General features: G+C 47.2%; 1 protein-coding gene and 1 long non-coding RNA gene across 3 annotated transcripts in view; one reads left to right on the forward strand and one right to left on the reverse strand.

The window, feature by feature from the left end:
- The window catches only part of CSRNP3 (cysteine and serine rich nuclear protein 3), a 132,922-nt gene that overhangs the window by 108,153 nt on the left and 9,683 nt on the right, over positions 1-15,086 (reverse strand). The window contains exon 1 of one of the 2 annotated variants that reach the window (XM_077319851.1): positions 2,124-2,279. The exons of the other annotated variant lie outside the window; for it this stretch is intronic. The gene's annotated coding sequence lies outside the window, so the exon portion shown is untranslated. Of the gene's footprint in view, positions 1-2,123; positions 2,280-15,086 lie in introns of those variants that run through there. 2 annotated transcript variants of the gene reach the window in all.
- The window catches only part of LOC143829282 (uncharacterized), a 63,671-nt gene continuing 59,974 nt past the window's right edge, over positions 11,390-15,086 (forward strand). The window contains exon 1 of the long non-coding RNA XR_013228052.1: positions 11,390-11,618. This is a non-coding gene — a long non-coding RNA (uncharacterized LOC143829282). The remainder of the gene's footprint in view (positions 11,619-15,086) is intronic.

The following is a 15,086-nucleotide window of genomic DNA, read 5'->3' on the forward strand; positions in this document are numbered from 1 at the left end:
ATCAGCCCACCAGGAGACATCCAGGAGCTCTCAATGGCCATTCCTCCCTGTCTCTTGAGATAAATTAGGCTAAGAACATGTCAAAGGCCCTTGGTCACCCAGTGGGTTTCCATGGCAGAATGGGAATTCTAGGTCCTAGTCTGAAATTCTAACCACAACCCCACATTCACATTCATGTGGAGTCTGTTGTTGAACCATAGCAAACAGCCAGGCCTGTGTAAGTGATGCACGTTGGGTGGTAGCAAGTTGCCCCAAAGGCTGGACCTGATACCAAACCCCAAAGATTACCGCTGAACCTCACCCTCCTGCAAAGCCCAAATAATCCCTAGAAAGGATGCTCCCCCTGTCTTTTATCGAAAGAAAGTCTGTTGTGGTTCCCTAGCAACAGCCACTGAGGGAAACTGTTTTCATAAAGCTATAGGCACTCATTTAATCGTTTGGGGGGTTTTGATCCTCCTCAATGTTATTGTTTTTAGTTTTCAAATTCTTCTGCAAACTTGGGGTGTCTTTCAGGTTTATAGAAAGACCTGTCTTGTCCATTCACTGGTCAAGTCCCTGGATGTAAGTATCCTCAAATCTGGCTGACTTGACTATTAGAACGTAAGATGATGATGGTACACCATGCCAACATACAGTGTATGCACCTGTGGCATTTCTCAGCATTGTATGCAGCATTTTACTTCAGGAACCCATCCATCTAGTACAGGTTGAAGTTTTCCAGGGAACATGCTAGCTGAGAAATGCACAGCTTTCAATACCGATTGCCACTATAGACATCTAATTTCACTTTTTCTATTTTACAATTAACTAGGGACCCCATTTCCCTAAAAGCAAAACGAGACCCATTAATGTTTTGCCAACAACTTTTAATAACCAATCCGATTCAGCAAAGATGACACGTTTGCCGACAAACAGCTTAAGATTTGGTACTCTATATATGATTCTTACATGACAAATTCTACCTGGAGCCATGCCAGTAGAAAAAATGAAGAGCTGGCAGTTTTCCCCACAGAAGCTATCTAGGTCAGCGTTTGACCCGATCACCAGAATAGCTGCAGAATAACACAGTCAAAGATTCAGTCCTGTGTACTACTGTTCACGGTAACGTTTGCAAAGGAGTACAACCAGGGTCACACTGACAAACTGAAGCACGCTCCTACATTTTACGATCGGTACAAACAGCTGGCATTATCTTGTCTCAAATCCACAGTGCTCCATGTCACTGGACTGTATACTGGATGCTCAAGGGCTCGGTTTGAACAGAGCAGCAAATGGCAGAATCCGTTGCCATTCCTCCAGGCTAGGCCTGCTGACACCAGTGGGCATAGACCAAAGTAATTTTACAAAGGACTGAGCTCTAAAAGGATTATAATTGACCGATCCTGTAAACTGAGAGACGACGTGATAGTTCACAATGCTCCAAAATACCTTGAAATCTCTGTGGAATCTTTCTTTCAGTGGAAACATGTGTTTCTAACAGAACTGTCCAAAACAGAGTTACACCCAGAAGGGTATTAACGGGCTTATAAGGGTATAACTCTGCGGATGAATGCACTGTGAATTAATCTAAACCAGGGGTAGTCAAACTGCGGCCCTCCAGATGTCCATGGACTACAATTCCCATGAGCCCCTGCCAGCATTCGCTGGCAGGGGCTCCTGGGAATTGTAGTCCATGGACATCTGGAGGGCCGCAGTTTGACTACCCCTGATCTAAACGAAGCTCGCACTACTGGACCAAAAGCTGAAATAGCCAATGCCTCCTTCTTCCCTAGGCCAAAACCGCCTTTGATTTCCCGGCAGTGTCTTTTCGCTGACACTGTCCTCTCTGAGGTTTATCAAAAGCTTTGTCGTCAGGCACCTCATTATCCACATGCCTTAATGGTTCCATCTTCCCTTAAGCCCGGCTACTCAGCATTTGCGTGAGGAAGTTGCCAGAGAGATTTGCGTGTGCTTCCGATTTCACTGGACACAGATTTCTTACTGGAAATGGGAGGGGGGGGGGACCTCTCCGTTATAAGCGCTGCAGATTACACAAATGTCTAAACACGCATCTTTTAGCACACAGACAAAGACCCACAGCAATCCCAAAAGGCACCCCCTCCTCCCTTGGCCCCCGTCGTTACCTGTGATCTGGATCCTGTTCTGTCAGCTCCACCAAGACAGACTAAAAGCTTTGCTGCTTCATCCACCGGCCATTGAGCTGTGGTCAGCCAATCAGAGAGGAGACATCCTGGCATCCACTGGAACGAGCGCTCGCCTTTTCCCCCCTCCTCCCTTCATCCTGCACTGTGCAAACATCATGAACATTTAAAAAGGGAGGGGGGGGAGAGAACCAATCAACAATGTAATCGCTAAACAAATAGAGAAAATGCTGCAGGAGGCTACCCAGAAATCAGAAGGCTGCTCCTGCTCTGTGGATCCAGCTCTGTGAATAAGTAATAATCATGATATGTTTAAAAAGGGTAGTGTTGTGTACAACGCAACCCAGAATTTGTCCCCTACTTGAAAAAACTCTAAAGCGGGCCGGAGGTGGCACACTGTGGACTAGAATCATAGAATCATACAGTTGGAAGGGACCTCCTGGGTCATCTAGTCCAACCCCCTGCACTTTGCAGGACACTCATGCCCTATCGCTCACCCACTGTAACCTGCCACCCCCCTGAACCTTCACAGAATCAGCCTCTTCGACTAGAAATACCCGAGGTCCGCTTGAAGATGCGTAAATCAGTCATGACCACAAAGCAGCACAAAGCCCCCCCACAAAACCTCCCCTACATTTCAGAAGAGTTCATTTCCTCAGCTGCACAACAGCCAGGCCCTTTCTCAGGAGATGCTCACAAGGGAGTGGTTTCATTTACTTAGGTCAGCCTTTCCCAACTTTTTTTACTGTTGAGAAACCCGTGAAATATTCTTCAGGCTTCAAGGAACCCCAGAAGTGGAATGAATGGGGGGTGCGGAGGGGGGGGGGAAGCATAGCTGTGGACACGCCCCCTTCCCTCTCCCTCCAGACCCATCATTGGTCATTTTGGGAGGGGAAGTGGGTCAACGTGACCATATATGGCCATGTCACCTAATAAATGTTTTACACGTTTTAAAAAAATATATTAAAATGAATTAACCCCTACCCATTCGGGAAACCCTTCCAGGGCTGTCAAGAAACCCCAAGGTTTCACGAAATCCTGGTTGAGAAAGCCTGACTTAAGTTTTGATATCCTGCCTTTTGTTCCTAAGAGGACTGAAAGCAACTGACAGAATGCTTCTCCCCCCTCCTCCATTTCCTCCTCACAGCAACACCCCTGTGAGGTAGGCCAGGCTAAGAGACAGTAACTAGCTCAAGGTGTCCCAGTGAGCTATAATGGAGGTTGTGGGGATTCAGGTCTGAGCCTCCAGCCGTTTCAAACGACTAGGCCTCACAACCTTTTCCTCAGTTTAAGAGAAAGGTGCCGCCTTTTGGAAATTCAGATTGTTGTTGTTTTAAATCCAACAGCCACTAGCAGAAGGAACATGTCAAATGCACATCCACATTAAAAACTTTAACCCGTGCCTTCCTTCCCCCGCAACGGAAAACTTTCATGGATGGTCTTGACTTGAAGCAATCACTTTCTGCAGCCAAATAGCTTCAGATCCAGAAACACCCCTTTTATTCCATTTAGAAGAAGAAGAGCTGGTTTTCTGTACCCTGCTTTTTACTACCCAAGCGAGTCTCAAAGGGAGCCAGGGTGTAGCTGGGGTTAAGAGCAACAGCCTCTAATCTGGAGAACAGGGCTTGATTCCCCACGCCCACAGGCAGCCAGCTGGGCAACCTTGGGCCAGTCACAGTTCTCTCAGAGCTCTCTCAGCCTCGCCTACCTCACAGGGTGTCTGTTGTGGGGAGAGGAAGGGGATTTATAAGCCGCTTTGAGACTCCTTCGGGTAGTGGAAAGCGGGGTCTAAAACCCAACTCTTCTGCTTCAAACTACCTCCAGTGGAAGTAGCTCTTCCACTACCAGAACAATCGCTTCAGTTGGAGGAGGGTTTCAAACTTTGCTAAGCAGAGCGATACGACAGAAGTAATCAGCAGCACTGCTTGGGTAGGGCAAACAGGCCGCTTGCCCGAGGTGCCAGTTGATGGGGGAGGCATAGTCTAAGTCAGGCGTCCTGGCAGAGGGGCCAAGGGGGGCACAGCAGCAAGTAGGTCCCCGGTGCCTGATAGCCGGCAATGGAGGCCCTTCCAGCACCAAACCAGTGGAGCCTGTGCCATGCAGGACCAGGCCCACTCAGCTAAGCACTCCCCTCCCTCCCAGGATGCAGGTTAAGATCTGTGAGGCCTGGCTGTGGCTCTACCTCAAGCAGTCCAAGCACCCTCACCTGTGGGGCTTGCAGAGGATGAGGGTGCTCCCTCCAGGATGCCTGGAGCCCACTTTTTGCTGCATCCCTTTCACTTGGGGGCTGCTCTGGCTGGAGCTCGTCCTGCGGGATGGGGGCAGGGACATCCATGCCAAGGCAGGCAAGCAGTCAGGCTGGTGGGGGTGGGCATTGTGGCCTTGACTAGCTGCTCCCAGGTGGAAGCAAACCCTGGCCCCCATTCGCCCGTACCCCCTAACCCCCGGTCCGGGGACCGGTACTGGTCCGGGCATCAGTCAGTACCAGACTGCGGCTCCTCCTCGTTCTCCTGCTTGGCTGCTGCCTCAGGGGCTGCCCCTCGGTGTGGCACTGCACAGCTGCTGCTGGCAGTGCCCCCCAGCAGGTGGCGGGAAGTCAGGGACGCTGGTGGGAAAGCAAGTGGCGCAGGGGCTCAGGTGGCGGTGGCGACGACCCTCGGCAAAAGGCTACCCCCCCCCCCGAGCCTCAGTAAAATTGTCAAGCGTTGACCGGTCCCCGGTGATTAAAAGGTTGGGGACCACTGCCCTATACCACCAAGCCCCAAACACCCACCTGCCCTGAGTGCTTTGTATGCCATTGGAAGTAATACATTTCTATTCTGGTTTCGTCTGTCTGTAGCACATTTTTTGTTAGTCTTTAAGGTGCTACTGGACACTGCTCTGAGCCGTGACTCCTCAAAGCTCATACCCTGCCATCAATTGTCTTAAGGTGCTACTGAATTCTCGCTCCATTCTGATTTGACCTTGAATTCATAGATCAGATTTAGAAAACCCTTCAGACAACTAACCTAAAGCAGGGTCCTCAGTTTGATGGGCCCCACAGTGAAGCACACTTTAGATAGCTTCTTATGCTACATTTCGAACCAAATACAAAATACATATGTATTATATCAGTTGTGAAGGTTGCATACAGATCAGCCTTTCTGAACTGTTGAGAAACCCCAGAAACATTCTTCAGGCTTTAAGAAACCCCAGAAGTGGCGCAATCATGCAGAATATGGTTGGGAAGCAGAGCTGGGTACATGCCCTCCTGGGGCCACTCCCCTTCCAGGCCCAACAGTGGCCATTTTGGGAGGAACGGGCAGGTTAACATGACCATATATGGCCATATCACCTAATAACTGTTTTACACGTTTAAAAATATATATTAAAATGAATTAACCCCTACCCATTCGGGAAACCCTTCCAGGACTGTCAAGAAACCCCAAAGTTTCATGAAACCCTGGATGAGAAAGCCAGGCATAGATAAGGCGTCACCTTCTCCTTCAACCACACAGAAATACAGGGCAACCCCATGTGTATAAGTGTATTCCTTTCAAAGCCCTCTGAAATCCATAGGTCTAGACTGGATTACCTCTGCCTAGGGTTGTGCTGCTACGGACCTAATCCTTCTCTCTCTGCTTCCTTCCATATATTCTAAAAAAGAAAGAAAGAAGAAGAGTAGGTTCTTATATGCCACTTTTCTCTACCAGAGGAGTCTCAAAGTGGCTTACAATCACCTTCCCTTTCCTCTCCTCACAACAGACACCCTGTGGGGTGGGTGAGGCTGAGAGAGCCCTGATATTCCTGCTCGGTCAGAACAGCTTTATCAGTGCTGTGGCAAGACCAAGATCACCCAGCTGGCTGCATGTGGGGGAGTACAGAATCGAACCTGGCTTGCCAGATTAGAAGTCCACACTCCTAACCAGTACATCAAATGTGTCTCCTGCTCCAACAAACACATCTACACATGTACCCTACTGGTTCTATTAAGACTCTGAAAGAACCAGCAGGGTGAGGGGAGTCGGAAACAGAATTGTAAATCTTAGGCAACATTTCCAAGGCCGTGAGGACAGCCGCCAACAAATCACAGATGCAGTCAGCTTAAAGGCATCGAAGCCCATCTCAGCTCACACTTCAACGCACAATTATCAAGGCTCTTGCCCCCCACGGTAGCAAGGAATGCAAACAAAACAGCGGGTAGCCGCCAGCAGAGCAGATGCACAGAGGAAAGGTACCTGGAGTACAGACAGCACATCGCCCTGGCTTACAGTAACCTTGTGCTCCTGACAGAATCCCTTTTTTCCTCTTCCACTGTGAAATGCTAATGTCACCAGATAGGTTATCACTCCTATGCCCCAACCCAAATACTGACCAGGGATTCTGGGGTTTTTTTTTGGGGGGGGGGGTTATCACAACTAGGTTATCACTCCTATGCCCCAACCCAAATACTGACCAGGGATTCTGGGGGTTTTTGGGGGGTTATCAAAACTAGGTTATCACACCTATGCCCCAACCCAAATACTGACCAGGGATTCTGGGGGTTTTGGGGGGGTTATCACAACTAGGTTATCACTCCTATGCCCCAACCCAAATACTGACCAGGGATTCTGGGGTTTTTTGGGGGGTTATCAAAACTAGGTTATCACACCTATGCCCCAACCCAAATACTGACCAGGGATTCTGGGGGGGTTATCACAACTAGGTTATCACTCCTATGCCCCAACCCAAATACTGACCAGGGATTCTGGGGGGGTTATCACAACTAGGTTATCACACCTATGCCCCAACCCAAATACTGACCAGGGATTCTGGGGGGGTTATCACAACTAGGTTATCACTCCTATGCCCCAACCCAAATACTGACCAGGGATTCTGGGGTTTTTTGGGGGGTTATCACAACTAGGTTATCACTCCTATGCTCCAACCCAAATACTGACCAGGGATTCTGGGGGGGGGGTTTGGGGGGTGGAAGGGGTATCCAATATAAATGATGGGAGCTGGAAGAAAGCAGGGCGATCTTAGAAAACTGGGCAGGACCCACAGCTGGTAACTCCGATTCACCATCCGGGCCTCAACCAAATGCCTAGCAGGATTGGGGCCCCTGTGGGTGGGCAGGTAGTTCTGAATTTCCTTCATTCTTTATTTTAATTTATTTGATTGTTACATTTCTAGCCCGCCAGTCTTCGGAGACTCACGGTGGGCTACAATAAATAAAAGTCCATAAACTCAATAACCTTCAAATCCTCTAACCACCCCCCCCCCAGTAAAACAAGATTGGTAGCATAATACCCCCCCCCCAACCTCACAGAGGTTACCCCTGGGTGGGGAGCACAAGATGTTAATGCATATGTAACTCTTTCTAGTGGGGAAGGTTCAGTTCAATAAATGACAGCACCCTTATGGCTTGACAACATGAGAAATTGCTTCAAAAGAAAAGAAACCATTTCAGACATTGAATAATTTTAAGTATAACAATATTTATCATCAACCCCAGGACTGTTAAACTAGATATATAACAAAATCACAATGGCTATGAGCATAGCAACATTAATATAAGGTGACCAAATTGCCCCACTTTGGAGGGACATCTGGGGGTACCTGGCAAATTGGACTTCTGTTGAAATTTTAAAAAATATACATTACAATACTATTTTTGCGTTCTATTAAACTTTTTGTTGCTCCATATAGACCAAAATTTTAATCAAGAACCCCCCCAGTCAATGATGTCCCGCTTTACCAATGTTAAAATCTGGTCACCTTACATTAGTGGGAACAAAATCTTCAGTGACCTTCAAAAAGGGCGCATAGAACAGAACCAATCCTAACACACTGAAAGAAGAAAGTCCAAACTTGAAATCATAGAAGTGCATGGCTGCTGCTTCTTATCTTCCATTTCAGGAGTTGACTTGCTGCTGCTGCTGCTCAGGAACTCCCTCCCTGGCTTGGGCCTGCAAAAGAATTAGCAGTTCCCCCAGTCAAGCTCTGGGCCTTCTCTCTCTTGCTGCCTGGCCAGACTGACTGAGGGGTGGGGCTTTTGCACTAATATATGAACAACTTAACTTACTGCTCATGCTCAATAACCTTTGGCTCCCTAGGCCTAAATCCTAAACTGATGGAAATGATTAAAACAAAAATGACATGGGTTACACATAGCCTGAGGAGGGTCCTTGTTGTTATTAACCCTGGCCTCAACTGAAGACCTGGCAGAAGAGCTCCGTTTTGCAGGCCCTGTGGAACTGTCATAGCTCTGGCAGGGTCCCCAGCTCATTCCACCAGGACCTAGTCTGCACACAATAGATCAGGGGTAGTCAAACTGCGGCCCTCCAGATGTCCATGGACTACAATTCCCAGGAGCCCCTGCCAGCATTTGCTGCATTTGCTGGCAGGGGCTCCTGGGAATTGTAGTCCATGGACATCTGGAGGGCCGCAGTTTGACTATCCTTGCAATAGATAATACACTTTCAATGCACTTTTGAAGTAGATTTTCCTGTTCCGCACAGGAAAATCCAGCTGCCAAAGCACATTGAAAGTGCATTATCCTGGAAGGCGACTGAGACTCCAACTATTTCTACATGGCTTGATAAATTAGCGGACTTAGCAAAAATGGCAAGACTCACCAACATGGTTAAGAAGAGATCTCCGGAAGAATATGATGAACAGTGGAGTGATTATTTGGACTTCCTTAAGAAAGACAGCAGTAACTGTTAGAGTAGGACCAATATGTAATGGGAACTAACTATATATCTCTTAAGATAATATCAGACTACATCAAGTATGATATACGTGTATTGATGACACCTATCAGCTGGTCACTTTTTTTTTTTTTTGTCTTTTGCTTTTCTGTTTTTGTTCTTTGCTTTTCTGTAAATGCTTTTTATAAGAACAAATAATAATAAAAACTGAATTAAAAAAAAAAAAAAGAAAAGAAAGTGCATTATCCTGTGTGTGCAGACTAGGCCCAGGTTGGGCCAGGACCAAAACGGCCCCAGCCCAGATCAAGGCCAGGCGTGCTTCCTTAGGGCCAGGATTAGATGACCCTGGAGGTCCCAGTGTGTAGCCATGTTGGTCTGAAGTAGCACAACAACTAGTAGCCAGCAGCTAGTCTTTTTAAATTTATTTTTACAACTGGGAAAGTGTCTTTACCATTAATTACCAACGTGGACAGTTTTATTTCTCCAATGTTTTTGTGAACTACAACTGAACTCAAAAGGACCGGTTAGCTGTTTTAGCAAAGAATTATCATATGGTATCGTATGGCTTAATTTGGATATTATGACACAGTTTCCTAATTTGCCACAAATTGCTTTTGCCTTATATCTCTACCGTTATGAAGGTTGTTCTGGCAATAGGCACCAATGAGCAATAGAGTTGTGAGTGTCCTGCATAGTGCAGGGGGTTGGACTAGATGACCCAGGAGGTCCCTTCCAACTCTATGATTCTATGACAATGGCTGGGGAAAACGGTTGCATCTCGTAGGGAGACTATTGTCACTCATGCCTCTATAATCCTTGGGATTGATGATCATAAAACGCTGCGGGTAAGGAAGCCAAGGAGAGCACTAACCAGGATGTGAATGCTAAGAGTACAGGGCTGGGATCCAGGAAAGTTCAAGTCTCCACACTGCCGTGAAAGCTTGTGTCAATCACATTCCCTCAGCCAGACCTGTCTCAAAGGCTTGTTGCAGGGAGAATGCTGCCAGTCTCTTTAAGTCCCCATGGGGGAGAAAAGGGAAGCAGAAATGAAGTCAGTCCATAAGTATACTTCCCCGCAAGTCTGGCAACAAGGATCCTAGCAAAGCGCAGTTGTTTTTCCAACTTGGTTAAGAGCAGCGGCATCTCATCTGGAGAACCAGGTTTGATTCCTCACTCCTCCACATGCAGCCAGCCGGGTGACCTTGGACCAGTCCGAGTTCTCTCAGAGCTCTCTCGGCCCCACCAACCTCGCAGGTGTCGGCTATGGGGAGCGGGAGTGAAGGTGATTGTAAGCTGCTTTGAGACTCCTCTGGATAGTAAAAAGCGGGGTACAAAAAAACAGCACTTCTTCTTTAGCTTGCACATTGGCCTTGTAATTAAAATAATCAAATTTCCCCTCTTTAATAAGTTTTTTAAATGCGGAGGTTGATACAATATATTTCCAACCTGTGCTAATTTCTATTGTGCCACATACAACTGTTTCTTTGCTTGCCTCATTTACAGTCCCCCTTTCATCAGGGTTCCTTCATTTTGTCCGCAGCAATATTTTTTACAGTTTGTTTTGACTAGACCTAGATTAAATCAGACTAGATCTAGATCAGGCCTTTTAAACCAGGGTTTCCTGAATGGGTGGGAATTAATTTTTAATATTTTTCTAAAAAACTGTTACATATTTATCATGTGATATGACCATATATGGTCATGTTGACCCGCCCCCTCCCAATATGGCTGTTGATGAGTCTGGGAAGGGGAGGGGCCCTGGGTGGGCGTGTCCACAGCTACGCTTCCCAACCATATTCTGCACGATTGTGTCACTTCTGGGGTTTCTCCAAGCCTGAAGAATTTTTCAGAAATTTCTCAATGGTAAAGAAGTTGAGAAAGGTTGATCTAGAGGCTTACAAACTGGGCTAGTAAACCCTGCTTCATAAATAATTCGATTAACACTTTTTATTTTATTTCAATTCGGTCTTTAGACCCTGCTTCAGTCTCTCCCCTGTGGTTTACTCTCACAACAGCCCTGCGAGATAGGTTAGGATAGGAGCACATGGCTGGCTCAAGGTCCCCCAGCAAGCTTCCAAGTGGGAGACTCAAATCTAACAAATCCAACACTCTAAATCAGCCTTTTTCAACCTTTCGACTATGGAGGAACCCCTAAAATATTTTTCAGGTTTTTAGGAGACCTGGAATTGGGCTGGAAGTGTAGCTGAATCTGTTAAGGTTCTGTTAAGATAGGAGAAAGGCCGGGAGCCCGAGGAACCTCAGTTGGGAATCCCTGCTCTAAACAGTACACAATGTGACATCCTTGTAGAGTAGCAGTGTAATTCTAAACAACATTACACCCTTCTAAGTCAATTTAAAAAGTGTAACTGGGCTTGTGGTGTAGATAGCTTTGTCCACCGAACAAACAGGGTACCAGATTAGCCTGGCACCCTTACACTGCCTTGTATTCAGCTTGTTATTTTGCCTGACATTGCAAAGTTTTCTTATTTGTCTCAGGGTCTCAACTTGCCAGTGAACTGAAACGAGCAGTTCTGTAATTACCTTGGTAAATCTCCTCCACCCTTCCATGAATAAAAGCAATGTCAGCTATTCTGGAGTCATCAGACTGAATAGATGCAACGCAGCCAACAAGAAGGGAAAAATACGATTTGGGCCACAGTTACACTCTCATGCTGACGTACAGTGACAAGTTCAGAGGATGACAGAAAAGGACGCTCAAGGGGAACAGCCGACAGGCACATGATCCGCTCTGAGCGAGCCGAGACTCTAAGGGCGTAATTGAAATGTCATCTATTGGCAAGATGTAAGTAGCATTTGTACCTTTTAGAGCTTTTTACTTTTGCAGCTCTGCATGCATTCAAAATCGGACTTCTTTCTGAATCTAGGCTGATGTTTGGGAAGGTGATGGGAAGGGGGAGTCTGAAAGATGGGAGAGGAATTTTGTTTCTTTTAAAAAAAAAACAAACCTAGTTATGATGAAGTAAGATCACACTGCAGAATAACCAAAGGCGATCAGGAGATATGTGCAGGAAATCTGTACATGTCTAAGGAACCATACAATTCTTATTGTTTCTGTTCTTGCTCCTTGATCCGGAAACTTCAGCTAGTGCAAAACGCAGCTGCTAGGGTCCTTACTGGCACATCTTGGAGGGCCCACATCCAGCCAGTGCTGAGGCAGCTGCACTGGTTGCCAATTGCTGCCCGGATCCGGTTCAAGGTTCTGGTTCTAACCTTCAAGGCTTTACGCGAGTTGGGACCCACATACCTGAGGGACCGCCTATCGCCCTATGCCCCTCGCAGGGCCTTGCGCTCTGCGGGTGAAAACCTGTTGGTCGTTCCCGGCCCTAGGGAAGCACGCCTGGCCTCGACCAGGGCCAGGGCCTTTTCGGTCCTGGCCCCGACCTGGTGGAATGAGCTCCCGGGAGAGCTGCGGGCCCTGCGGGATCTTTCAACATTCCGCAGGGCCTGCAAGACGGAGCTCTTCCGCCAGGTTTATGGTTGAGGCCGGGGCTGATAATAGATCTATGCCTCCCCCGGGGACTCGGGTTCTGGACCCGAAGCAAAACATCATCAGGACCTCCTCTCCACCCGCTAGTAGTGGGAGGGAGGGGGGGAGTTGAGCTGCCATTCTTGCCATGCCAGCAATATTGGCAATGTTATTATTGTTTTATGAGGTTTTAATGGGGAATTGCGATATTGTTACCCGCCACGAGCCGCAAGGGAGTGGCGGGCTATAAATCTAATAATAATAATAATAATAATAATAATAATAATAATAATAATAATAATAATATACCAACAATAGATAAAGATATCCCCTGTGCAAGCACCAGGTCATATCTGACCCTTGGGGTGACTCCCTCTAGCGTTTTCATGGCAGACTCAATACGGGGTAGTTTGCCAGTGCCTTCCCCAGTCATTACCGTTTACCCCCCAGCAAGCTGGGTACTCATTTTACCAACCTCGGAAGGATGGAAGGCTGAGTCAACCTTGAGCCGGCTGCTGGGATCGAACTCCCAGCCTCATGGGCAGAGCTTTCAGACTGCATGTCTGCTGCCTTACCACTCTGCGCCACAAGAGGATCAATATACCAACAATACTAGAGGCTAAATTGAGTGAGATCTGTGATCAGATCTCCTGCATTTCCCCCTAAATATTAAAAGCAGTTATAGGTACCCCTGGACCGCATCAGGACCGCAGAGTTGGTGGGGGAAACAAAACCCTTTCCCTTGGACCATTCTATTGATTAAATTATCCTCCTAGAACTGCTAGTTGCCTACTCAGGAACAACAGTTCTATGTAAACCTCCCTGAGCTGCAAGGGAGGGCGGTATATAAATTTAAGAAATAAACAAAGAAAGATTCTTTCGGTGGGGTCATTTAAATCCAGAAAATCAAGGAGAAAAACTGCAGCTCCAGTATGACTGGCCCCTCCTCTACTGCTTTTAGAATCTGGGGGGAAAAATCACAGGAGATGGGCTCGTGGATTGTCCACCATTTTGTCTACTAGTGGTGAAATGTAAACTACCAGATTGGGAAATGCAGGGGGCAGAGTCTGGCGAGGATGCTCAGCAGAGAAGTGACACCATAGAGGTGACTCTACTGAGCTGCCATTTTCTCCAAGGGAACAGATCCCTCTAGTCTGGAGATGAGTTGTAATTCCAGGAGAACTCCGGATACCCACCTGGGGATTAGAAAACCTAGTGTTTAATGCACGGCAATGCACCTAGTTTGAAGGTGGGCTATTCGCCTCTTATACTCAAAATCTGTTCAGTGGCTGTACTATGATCCTTGAAAAACTAAGTTCAACAGCTAAAGAAAATATGTCTACATATATTTATTTAATATATTTACATACCACCATTAATTAATTAATTATTAAACAACTACGTAATAAATTATTAATCATTGCATACTAATTATTCCCATCCAGCCTCCATATATAGTTCTGTACAGAATATCCTCGATCTCTTTTCAGCCTGAGCCAGGTGACTTCATACATATATGTTCACACAGGAGAACTCCACAGACATTCCCCTACATCCTGCCTTAATGGATTCAACCACAAGCTATTCCCGACACTGTCATGAAAGCAGAGAATCAGTTGCTCCCATTGACCTGGGAGTAGTATTCCCAAGTAGTTACTGCACCTGGTAAAGGGGGCAGAATCTGGATACCTACTCATGTCTCAGACTGCCTCCTTTCAACCCCCTCACCATCCTCCTTGGTCAGGGAGGTGTGGCCAGATGACATCACTTCTGGCTTAATTTTGGGGCTCCTCGAAGTCTGAAAAACATTTCAAGGGCTCCTCCATACTCTAAAGATTGAAAAAAGTATGAGGTGTTCAGAGATGGTTTGCCATTGCCTGCATTCCTTGGTGGTCTCTCATCCAAATACTGATCAGGGCCAACCTTGCTTCGCTTTCAACATCTGACAAGGGGCTAGCCCAGGTCAGTGCAAGGGATGCTCCAAGAATGAATTCTAAATAAATCTGTACCACAAATAAGTCAGAGAGAGCTAAGGCAGCAAGCGAGTGCAAACTGGGAGGAGTGGGGAGGGCCTGGGATCACAGCGGGGAGGGGAGGTGAGCCCTGGCCTTGCCAGTGCATGGGGGAGTGGGGAAGGCCGCAACCCCAACCAGAGCTCCCCCCTGCCCCAGAAAGGCCCACCACAGCTTCTCCAGACCTCATCAGGCCTGCCTGGGGTGGGGGGGAGGGAGGAGTTGATCCCCCACCACCCCTCTCCTTCGACCCAAGAAGGCCCACCACAGCCTCTCCAGGCCTGCCTAGGGTGGTGGGAGAGAAGGCTAACGTCCGTTGTATTTTAAATTACAACAGGCTTTTTTGCTATAATTAAAAACATTGATCAGTTATATAGGAGTTCTGGTTTACTGTTCCTGGTTATGAAATCTGTAAAGATCCATGTACCAGTCTCACCTCAAAACACAGCTTCTATTCAGAATAAGTGATACAGGGAGTTTGCAGTCTGACATGATCATGGGGTGACATCTAGTGCCCAACTAAAGACATGACTGGGCTACTGTAATCCATTTGGATGGTTGCTTCCCCCCCCCCCCCCCCGCATCACAGCACAGCTAACTACACAGCGTGGTGTAGTGATTAAGAGTGACAGCTTCTAATCTGGTAAACTGGGTTTAATTCCCCACTCCTCCTCCACATGCAGCCAGCTGGGTGACCTTGGGCTAGTCACAGTCCTGACAGAGCTGTTCTCACAAAGCAGTCCTATCAGACCTGTCTCAGCCTCACCTACCT

The sequence above is a fragment of the Paroedura picta genome, chromosome 2 (assembly GCF_049243985.1).
Source record: "Paroedura picta isolate Pp20150507F chromosome 2, Ppicta_v3.0, whole genome shotgun sequence".
Classification (NCBI taxonomy): domain Eukaryota; kingdom Metazoa; phylum Chordata; class Lepidosauria; order Squamata; family Gekkonidae; genus Paroedura; species Paroedura picta.